Source organism: Acomys minous (assembly GCF_964271855.1).
Source record: "Acomys minous genome assembly, chromosome: 15".
Lineage (NCBI taxonomy): Eukaryota > Metazoa > Chordata > Mammalia > Rodentia > Muridae > Acomys > Acomys minous.
Window position 1 is genome coordinate 78222116 of NC_140497.1, and position 10470 is coordinate 78232585.

Below are 10470 nucleotides of genomic sequence, written 5' to 3' on the forward strand. Positions count from 1 at the left end.
TGTCTTTCTTTCTTTCTCTCTTCCTTTCTTTCTTTTTTCTTCCTTCCTTCTTCTTTCTCTCTTTCCTTCCCTCTTTCTTCCCTCCTTCTTATTTTAATTGTTTGTTTGTTGAGTCAGGGTTTTTCTGGATAGTCCTGGAACTCAGTGCTCTGTAGATCAGACTGGTCTCTAACTCAAGTAGATCCACCTGCCTCTATCTGCCTCTCAAGGGCTGGGACTAAAGGCATGTGCCACGGTGAAAACATTTCTTATCAAGATGTATTGGAAAAGTGATTAAGTCAAAATGTGTCACGTAAGTTTGCTCAATGACTGTTTTTGTAGTCTCTGCTTGGGGAACGCACTATGAAGAGACTCACACTTTGGACACTAGCGAGCCTTGGGCTTACAGAGCTTGGTGGTCTGAATGGTCACATCCTCCAGTTAGCCTCACCTCCTCTCTGAAACATCAGGAATTAAGCTAATTCCCTACTCAATTTCTACAACTGCTTATTCTATGGTCACAAGTGAAACTTTGTTACAAATCAATTTATTTCAGCTCATTTATTCTGTTTCAAAGGAATTTTAGTTTCACAGATAAGAATAAAAACAAATCAATGAAGTATATTTTCTATATGTTTGTTTAATAAAAATATAAGAGAAGCCTGTGAAGTCAAAGCTGTAGATATTTGAGAAATCCATTTTTGTTAAAAATATCATCCTTGACTATGCAAATCTCTTCTAGTTAAATTGAATTCATTGGGGTTCATGCACCCTTGGTGTACAGTTTCAATGTGTTTTCTTCACCTGCACTGGGGATGAGCACACTGGGGAAGTGTTGGGGTTATGTTTTTTATTCCATGCCTGTGAACCACATTGGACTAAAGACTCTAGAGGAATAAATATATAATTTATTCCTATAACAGATATCACCTGCAAAATGGTAACACCCCAACCCTTGCCCCAGGCTTATCCAGAGCTCCTTTGGGGGTTTCAGCAGAGATGAGGAATTGGGGAAACAAGAACCCTAATTTGTGGCATATACACGTGTCCTAAGCACAGTAATTGAAGGAACTTTCACGCACATGTAAAAGTCACCAGTATTATAAGGTGTCCCAGCGATATTTCAGCGAATATATGAAGTAACATATTCGTGAGTCTCCAGACTCCTTCAGACCACAGTCCCGTGCCTTGCTTCCTCTTTTCCCCTACATGGGCATCATATTTGTGCCTGGATATGACTGTAAACATTTCTCCATACGCAAGCAAGACAGGGGTTGCTATAATGGCATGAGAGGTGTGTGTCTTAGTAATTATTAGAGGTGTGTGTTTGATTTCTAGAGATGTGTGTTTAAGTAATTGTCAGTTGGGGTCATATAAAACTAGTCTACCCACGGACTAGGCAATATTTCTCAAAGTATATTCCACCTGCCTAAGGGGCTCTTCACCAAGAACAAGCTCCTTAAACTATTCTTATCTGGATCATGGTTTATGAATGACAAGGTGTGATCATTTCTTCATTCATTCATTCATTCATTCATTCATTCATCCATTTATCCAGCAGACATTTGCTTAGCCTCTGTTAAATACTGGATGGCACAAAACATGGTTAGTCCCTGTCTTCAGAAGCCTCAAATTTGCTGAACTATGTGGCACAACCCCCATTGTCTTCTGAGACCTTGGTGATCGTTACAAAATGCTGAGCGCCCATTCTGCTGAATGAAAAGAAAGCCATCAGCAACCTGGAGGCTAAAGACTACACACAATGTAAGCAGCTGGAGACCAGGTTTTCCTTATCTCACGGGCTTGAGAAGTGAAAGCCAAACCACATCACCATGACCGACACTAACTCTATTTCCTGTGCGGAACAGGAAGGGGTGTGACGAGAGGAGGAGCCATACATAGAAACCTTTGACCGGAAGTGAGTAGGACTGTGTCTCAGGGCTCCTGCTGAACAGAAAGCTTCCTTGCTCACCACGAATAAGAAGTTTTGAAAGGTATTAGTTGAAATTCTTTTCAAAACGGCTGAGGAGATGGCCCAGTGGCTCAAGTGCTTGCTACTCGAGAGTGAGGACTTTAAATTTGGATACCCAGAACCCAGGTAAGAACTGGGCACAAAAGCTTATGTCTGTGACCCAGGCATTGGTCCGGGGGAAACAAACGGATCCCTGGAGTTCACTGACCAGCCAGTCTGGCTAAGTCAGTGGGCCGGAAGTTCATTGTGATGTCATGTCTTGAAAATAAGGTGGAGAGGGATAAACACATCTGACCTCAACTTTTGACTATGCACACGCACACACGCGCGTGCGCGTGCACACACACGAGAGAGAGAGAGAGAGAGAGAGAGAGAGAGAGAGAGAGAGAATATACCTTTAAAGGGGAGATTTAATTCTTCCTTCTTTCCTCCTCCTCTCCTTTTTTTCTTCTCCTGTTATCCTTTTGAAGGGTGGAAGATATTTCAAGATCAGTTCTCACTAGCAGCCCAGGCTGGCCTAATACTCAAAGCTATTTTTCTGTCTCAGCCTCTCAAGTGCAAGACTACAGACATGAGACATCACACGCAGCTTAATTCTTGTTCCACCTGTCTATTCCTGGAACAGACTTCATAGTCCACCAGGTTGAAAAGAGTTAGCAGGGGTAAGGAGAAAATGAGTGACAGCTGGCAGTTACACTCCCATACGTGTGTATTTGAGACATTGTAACAGTGTCCCTCATAAAAGGACTGCTAAGGACACCTAACTCTGGAAAGGTAAAGGGCTTGGAAATTTATCATGCTGTGGCAACTGGAACTCTTGGACAATTCTGCAATATAGAAGCTCAGAGGGCATCATATGGTGAATATCCAGCATCCAGGAAAAGTGAACAAGGGTCTAATGAGAGGCTTTCGGTGACTATTTTGAGAAATCACATGTAAGTCTCCCCAGCTGACAAGTAGCCCTCCAAACTACACACAATAGCATATTGATTTGCATTCCTATTAATTCTTTAAAAGAGAATATTTGGTCCTTGTGAAACAGGCTCTAGAAGTAGAAAGAAATGAAACGTTGAGAGGCCAGGCTAAGCTCTTCTCTCCTTTGAACATCTGTGCTGCGGAGCTGGCAATAGCATATGATACTACATTGGAAAAGAAAGCTTTGTTTTTAGCTTGATTTGCCCAGACTCAAGTAATTACAAAACTATAGTATCTGACCATAACTTTATGACAAAAGCGTGTGGCCAAAGGCAGGAACTGAAAAAACTTAAGTATATACTAGGCCAGCATCACGACATACATATGGGTATTCTGTGATTAAACTGTGTTCTTCCCTCAAGTAAGATTGAGATCCAAGGTAAACAAACTAGTCTCTACACACAGACATACAATTATGTCGGAACTGACAGTGACAATCAGTGTACTGAGGAGTTCTGTGGGAAGGCTTTTCTGTTGTATTTAACGGAGCATTTCTTTATCTTATGCGTGTGTGTGTCTGTATGTATGTTTGTTTATGTGTGTGTTTATGTGTGTTTGTTTATATGTGTGTGTGTTTGTATGTAAGTGTGTGTGTGTTTGTCTATGTGTGTGTTTGCGCCTGCGTATGTGTTTGGGGGGGAGCATTTACTGTGTATATGTGTCCTGTTATCTTTTACAGGATGCTAAGGTTCCTCAGAGGACAGTTAGGGAAATAAATGGTAGAGTAAATGCTACTTTGTCTACTCTAAGATACAGTTCCATGGGGCCATAGATCGAAGAGATAGCCTGTAGTACTAATACTTAATATTTTATTATCATGTTATCATTGTAGTTAGTGAAAGTAACTTTGAAAGGATTATCATTCATAAAATAACAATAACTACTCTTTATTGTTGCTATATGTCTTCTGGAGATTTTTCTAAGCATTTTACAAGTATTACCACATTTAATCTTCCCAGGAGCCTTCCAAAGTAGTCTCATTTATCTCGCAGATCACAGCTAAAAAGATAGAAGCCTGGGTCGCTAGTGGAGACCCTAAAGCCCGTGGCTGTCAGGGTCCAGCTCTGCTCAGGGCCGTTGGGGCATGCTGCTCTGTGCTCACATTTGTCTCTCTACTCAAGTTGGGAAACTATCCAAACTTGGATTCTAATATTTCTCACGGACACACAGAATAATCAGTCAAAGCTATGAGTCTTGTAGCAATTGAGATGATCCTGCCTTTTCTAACCTGCATTTGCAGGTTAAATAACAACGTAAGGGGCTGGGTTAGTTAGTAGACTAATGATTTGAAATCGATATGAACTACAAGAGGAAGGCCACAGGGAGGTTGAGCAGCTGGATGTCGTGCAAATGCTACGTTTCCTCTGGGTGGCATATTATATGAGTCTCTAGAGAGAGTGCGAGGGGGAGGGGGTAGGCGCAAGAGGATATTTATCTTCAATATACCCTGAGTATGAGAAAATTGGTTGCAGATGGCTCTCAGCTGTAAGGAATACCTTTGTTCCATTTGAAACTTGGTATAAATCTCTTCCTTAAACTACCTGCTCCAATGACTTTTAATTTGGAGACTGTTGGGTAAGTCCTCGTACATGACCCCCATATATTATCATAAAAGTGGTAGGGTGGCCTGGGCCAGAAACCCCTGGGAAAGTCCCTAGATTTATTGAAAGGCAGGATTGCTTGAGGCAATTTGGGGAGCTTAAGTAAAGGCTTTTATTGATTATCAGCATTGTAAGAAGAAACCCGTTTTTACAAGAAGAAAATTTAAGGGGAAAAAAAAAAACCTTTTTAGCTAACTTCTTTTCTAAAAAGTGCTATGCTGGAATTAGCGGGTTTTATTTTGATAATGTTTTGGAAAACAAAACTATTATTCTATAAGTTGGGCTTGGACTTAAAGGACAGAGATCTGGGGAGTTGGTTTGCCTTTTTTTTCTATAGAAGGTCAGCAGTTGTCAGATCAAGGACCAAAGGTCTACTTGCAGAAGAGGCTGAGCTGACCGTAATAAAGCAGGTATTTGGTTCCATGAAGTTCAAATGAATGTACCTCACCTTTAGAAAGAAAATTTTTCAATAACTCTGTGTTGATACCATTCAAGTTTTCACTAGTTCTACAAAGTACCTTTATGTTAATTTTTTCTTAGATATTGAAAGTCGCATCAACTTTCTTTCTTGTTATCGAAGGCTCAAGTGTCACCCAACGCCAGATCTTTGAATGGAGAACGTTCAGTACTTGGCACCATTATCCTCTAACTCCACGGAAGTCCTGAAGGACATTGGTGGGTGGCCATGCTGCACTGGTATGTATTTAGCTAACACTTACGCAGCCTGGGCAAACCTGCTCTGACGTCATTGTGGGGTTCCGGGAGCCCCCAGGAGGTCTGTCAGACAGAGTGGATGAAGAGAAAGGAAGGCAGATAAGTGTGTGTTCGGCTTGTATGCCATTTAGGGTTCAGGTATTCGTGTTTGTGTTTTAGCTTGTGATAGGCAGGAGACAGATGACAAGATGGCAGCCATTCAAGCCCACGGCCTGTCTGAGCAGTGGCAGGGTGTTGGCAAAGCTGGACTTCAAACGTGTTGAAGAATCAGACTTCAGTTTTCATCAGCCAGCCATTTCACCATTTGACTTGGGCTCAGAAATGTTTACATGTTTAAAAACTGGGCAAAGCATTCCAGCTATGGCATTTCCACACTTACCAGCGTCACTGTGTGGCCAGAGGGCACAGTGGCCATTGGTGACAAGCCCACTGTGCAAACATGGGACAGATAGTAAGTCACTTTATAGCCTCCAAGTAGCTTCATATTTATGAGTCTTACAGTGGCAGTTTCATTTTATATTCCAGGTATTCAAGGTATATTAAAAAAAAAAAAAAACAAGCAGTAGAGGTCAAAAAGGGGAAACTCAGGTGGCTGAAATCTTTCTACATAAAAATGAAGCTTTTTTTTAAACCATCAGATAAATATTTTTCAAAGACTCTGTCCATGGATAAGTAAAGTAAGTGGAGAAAGAGACTTGGAGAAATTGGAGAGTGAACAAGAGGTCAACAGCCCACAACAGCACTCATGACTGCAAGTGCGGACTTGCTCCTGGAATGTAGACTAGTTGTGTTTATTTTGTTTTTATAATTTGAATCTTATTTCCAAGTTATCCCAAATGACTTTCATACCTTGTGTCTTAGTTTTCCTGGTTTAGACGAGGGCTTAGCCTGGTCCATTGAATGAGGTCCACATTTTCCTGGGTTCCAAGCTGGAGTGCTCTTCTTTCTCTTAGGCTATGAAAAACACCTGAGGTGGGAAGGAAAGGAGGAGAAGGAGGAAGAGACAAAAGAGGAAGAGGAGGTGAAGTGATCAAAGCACATCGTATACATCTATATGGTTTTCAAACAAGAAATTTTTAAAAGTATGACAATACCCGAAGACCCACAGCATTCTTTTGGCACTTTGTCTCTGTTGCCTTTTCTTGTTTGGTTTTGGATGGGTGTTTACCTAACACCCGGGGCCTTCCATCAGCTGAGGGGACAATGAAGATGCTCAACCAATAGGTGTCAGTTGAGAAGGCCCAGGTCACAGAGCTGGAATCTGCACTTTGCAGAAATTGAGTGACTGATTTGCTGCCGCTTGCTTTACAGGGGTTGATGATAAGTCTAGAGGCTCAAGATGCTGAGGCATCAGAGGAGGGCTCATCAGTGTAAATGTAGGGATGCCTCAGGAGGGGCTAGGAGCTCAGTGGAGCCCCATAGAAAAGAGCACATCCACGAACGGCTTTGTGCAAACTCCAATTAAATAAGCACAAACGACGAAGTGTGTTTGTGCCCTTGGATTTAAAAGGGATGAAGATGAAAACATTCAAATGATAAAACTGGGGCTTGGGGTGGGGATTGCCTGTGAGGCAAGAGGAGAAAAAAAATAGTTACAAGATTCCTCCAGGGAAACTATAGTAAATGAGAGAGAGGGAACAAGTGTTGCATGGGGCAGCCTTCGTTAATTGAGTGTCATAAACCTGCTGAAAAATCCTGTTTCTGTGAAAGCCAGCAAAACCTTGAGGGGAACGAGATTTGTAATTGAGACCATACGCATTTCTGTTATTCGGGCTTTAGGGAGCTGAAGCGTGTGTATACTACCAAGATCGCCCCAGGCTCTGTTTTGCGCTGTCAAGTAACACAAAGCAATTCTGTGTCTTCCCGTGGATGAGGTTATATTTTGTTGTTTAAACATAGACAAGGAAAAACCCTAGGTGACCATGGATCTTTGACTCCATATGTGTTTGCAGATGCCATATACAGGTGTCCCTGTGCATGTTCAGACTGAGTCTGAGAATGTGCAATAGATACCCCAGGAGTGTTGCCCATGTCCGTGCCACACTGAAACAGGGACTCTGCCACCACCCTGGAGACAAGTCCCAAAGAAATCTCCTTGTGCCTGCCAATAAGAAATGCCAATTCTTCTCTTTGCCCAAGCCTAAGGGTAGGTCTCTTCTAAAGCAAATTGTGTCTTAGAATGAGATTAGGGTAAACCGGTCCCAGGCTTCAGCGTCACAGCTTTGTGATCTATAGGAAGTCTCTCTAAACCAAAACTGTAAGCATTAGCTATGTCTTCAGTAATGTGTGGGTGGAATTCCTGCCTCACAGGTTTGACAACATATTACATGTCATAAATGTAACAGTTTCCTGCACCACCCTGAAAATGTTAACCACACAGAGGAATGAAAAGAAAGTCAACACAACTGCCCTCTGTGACACTAGCCCCGTATCCCCTTCTTTACGGAAAGTCCCTGGTCTAAGGAAGACTTTCCATAATCTTGGCTGAGACTTCAGAAACTGCAGGTAGTCAAGGCTAGTTAATGACCTATGTGATAAAGAATGCAGGTGTTGAGCTGGGGTGTGGCTCAGGTATGGCTTGCCTACGATGCAAAAACCCCTGGGTCCTGCTGTGCATACCAGATGTGGGGCTCCAGGCCTGCAATCCCAGCACTTGGGAAATGGAAGTGAGAGATCAGAAGTTCAAGGTCACCTTTTGTTGATAACAAGTGGAGACCAGCCTGGTAAGGTACAGGAGAGTCTGTCTCAAACAAACAAGATATGGGTAGTTAAATGGGGCCTGTATGCCAAGGAGCTCAGAGTTACCTAAGATGAGAGAAAGGAGAAGAGGAGAGGTCACCTCCATCTCCTTGTGACCATCCAGCAGATCGTTCCTGCTCCCCCTGTTGTTACTTGGCTAATCCGTGCCTTGCAACTATGTTCCAATTCATTGATCTTACAGAGAATTCCGCATACATATGAAATAGTTGGAAATGGATACTTTTCTGCTAACTAAAACCACATGTCCTAATGTCCTAGATCATACTAAATAGGTAGGAAGAAGCTCTTGGTAACCATTTAATGAATTTTAATGTTGTCACTGAACAGTTCAAAAGAAGATTCTTGGGAAGGTTTAAGGAGCAGAATCATTATTTTTGTGGGTACCAGCTGGGCCTGCCAAGGCAACTAATGAAGACATTTCTTTCAGGTGATAAAAATTAATCAGATAATGAAAATCAAACTTACAAAATATGTTGACTCATATGATTTGGGACTTTGCCCCATTTTGTTCTGCAAATATATAGTTTAGCCTAACTGTGCACATAAAGAGCAAATGGAAACAAAAATTATCTGAAACAAATATTATTAGAGATGGGATCTCACTAGGTAGCCCTGAGCTGACCGAGAACTCATTATATAGACCAGGCTGGCCTCGAACTCAGGGAGGTTTGCCTTTCTTTGCCTCCCAAGTGCTTGGACCAAGTGCTTGCCACCACACCCAGTCACAAATAAATTTAATCTGTGCATTATATGTGCTTTTCAAAATGTGGGTGATCATGAAACATTTGCAAACAAATGTGCAATGTGTTCAAACACACCAAATATTACCCAGCTCTGTGGGAAAGTTCCAAATGCAATGTCAGAAGGGAATCTGGTAGGATTTGAGGAAGGAAACAAACAGCAGATCCGGTGGGTGGTACGGCTGACTGGACTGAGTCATGAAGTGTTCAGACTGGCCATTGCTTCCAGTGTTTCAGTGAGGTAGTTTCCAAGGTTAGTGTTTGAATCAGCAAACTAGGGAAACTGACTGCCCTCCTGGATGTGTGTAGGTGACATCCATCCTGATGAGGATTTGAACTGGCCAAGGAAGGAGAGATGTGTTCTACCTTAATGTTAGAATGGGGACATCTCACCACATCTCTTTTTTTTCCCCTACAATGGAGTTTCCAGGCTCAGACTGAAAAATGTCCCTGGCTTTTCTGAGCCCTAGGTTTCAGACAGCAACTCATGGAGTTTCTTGATCTCCAATGATCATGCGAGCCAAGCTCCATAGGCTGCATAGTTTCATGTCAACTTGACACCAGCTAGAGTCATCTGAGAGGAGGAGCCTCAGTAGAGAAAATGCCTCCATTAGGTGGGGCTATAGGCAAACTTGTATGGCATTTTCTTTTTTAGTAATTGATGGAGATTCCAGCCCATTGCGGGTGGTGACATACCTGGCCGAGGGTCCTGAGTTCTATAAGAAAGCAGGTGGGCAAGCCAGTAAGCAGCACCCCTCCATGGCCCCTGCATCAGCTCCTGCCTCCAGGTTCCTGCCCTGCTTGAGTTCCTGTCCTGACTTCCTTCAGTGATGAACTATGATCTGGAAGTGTAAGCCAAATAGACCTTTTCCTCCCCAACTTGATTTTGACCATGGTGTTTCTTCACAGAATTAGTAAGCCTAAGTAAGACACCCTCGTAGCAAATATGTCACTTGAGTGAGTAAATGAAGCGATAGTTGCCTAAGTCTTTGCCCCCAAAGTTGTTATAAGTTAATGGGAGGAACAATACAAGAATACAAATACACCACGCCTAGAATGTTAATAAAATTATACTGTGAGGCACGTGGCAGAAGACCATGACATTTGAGTGAGGGGACAAGGGGGTTTCAAGCCAAACTTAGCATTTGAGATAGACTATAGCAGTGGTTCTCAGTCTATGAGTCTCAACCCCTCTGGATGGCAAATATCAGATATCCTGTGCATGGCATATTTACATTACAACTCATAACAGTAGCAAAATTATAGTATGAAGTAGAAACAAAAATAATTTTATAGTTAGGGGGGGTCACAACAACATGAGGGTCACAGCATTAAGAAGGCTGAGAGCCACTAAGACTAGAGGAATGAGAAAGAGAAGTAAGCTGAGCTCAGGGTGCCTTGTCTCCTTACCTGAGAGGCCCTAGTTCATCCTCCTCCCACTGAACCAGGTTCCAGCCCTGCCTCATGCTTCTCCTCCTGTCCCATTCCATCTGTGATCAACCACAGCTGCCCAGTCCAACTGACAGTGTCAGTCCTGTGCTTCCCGCATCACCGTGTTTATATTCCAGGGATCACTCAGGAATGCCTTGCTAGACAACATTCTTTTTATTAGTTATTACTAATCAGGATACAACATTGTGCTGCTGACTCTGTGTGTGTGTGTGTGTGTGTGTGTGTGTGTGTGCGCGCGCGCGCGCGCGCGCGCGCGCGCTTGTGTGTTTGTAGTTCA

The 10470-nt window shown here is 42.8% G+C and overlaps 1 long non-coding RNA gene across 1 annotated transcript; it reads left to right on the top strand.

Moving 5' to 3' along the window:
- Window positions 1-1956: 1956 nt before the first annotated feature.
- On the top strand, window positions 1957-6222 carry LOC311585066. Its single transcript, XR_014775084.1, has 3 exons — window positions 1957-2077; window positions 5068-5223; window positions 6195-6222. It is a non-coding gene; the product is annotated as an uncharacterized lncRNA (long non-coding RNA).
- Window positions 6223-10470: the final 4248 nt, after the last annotated feature.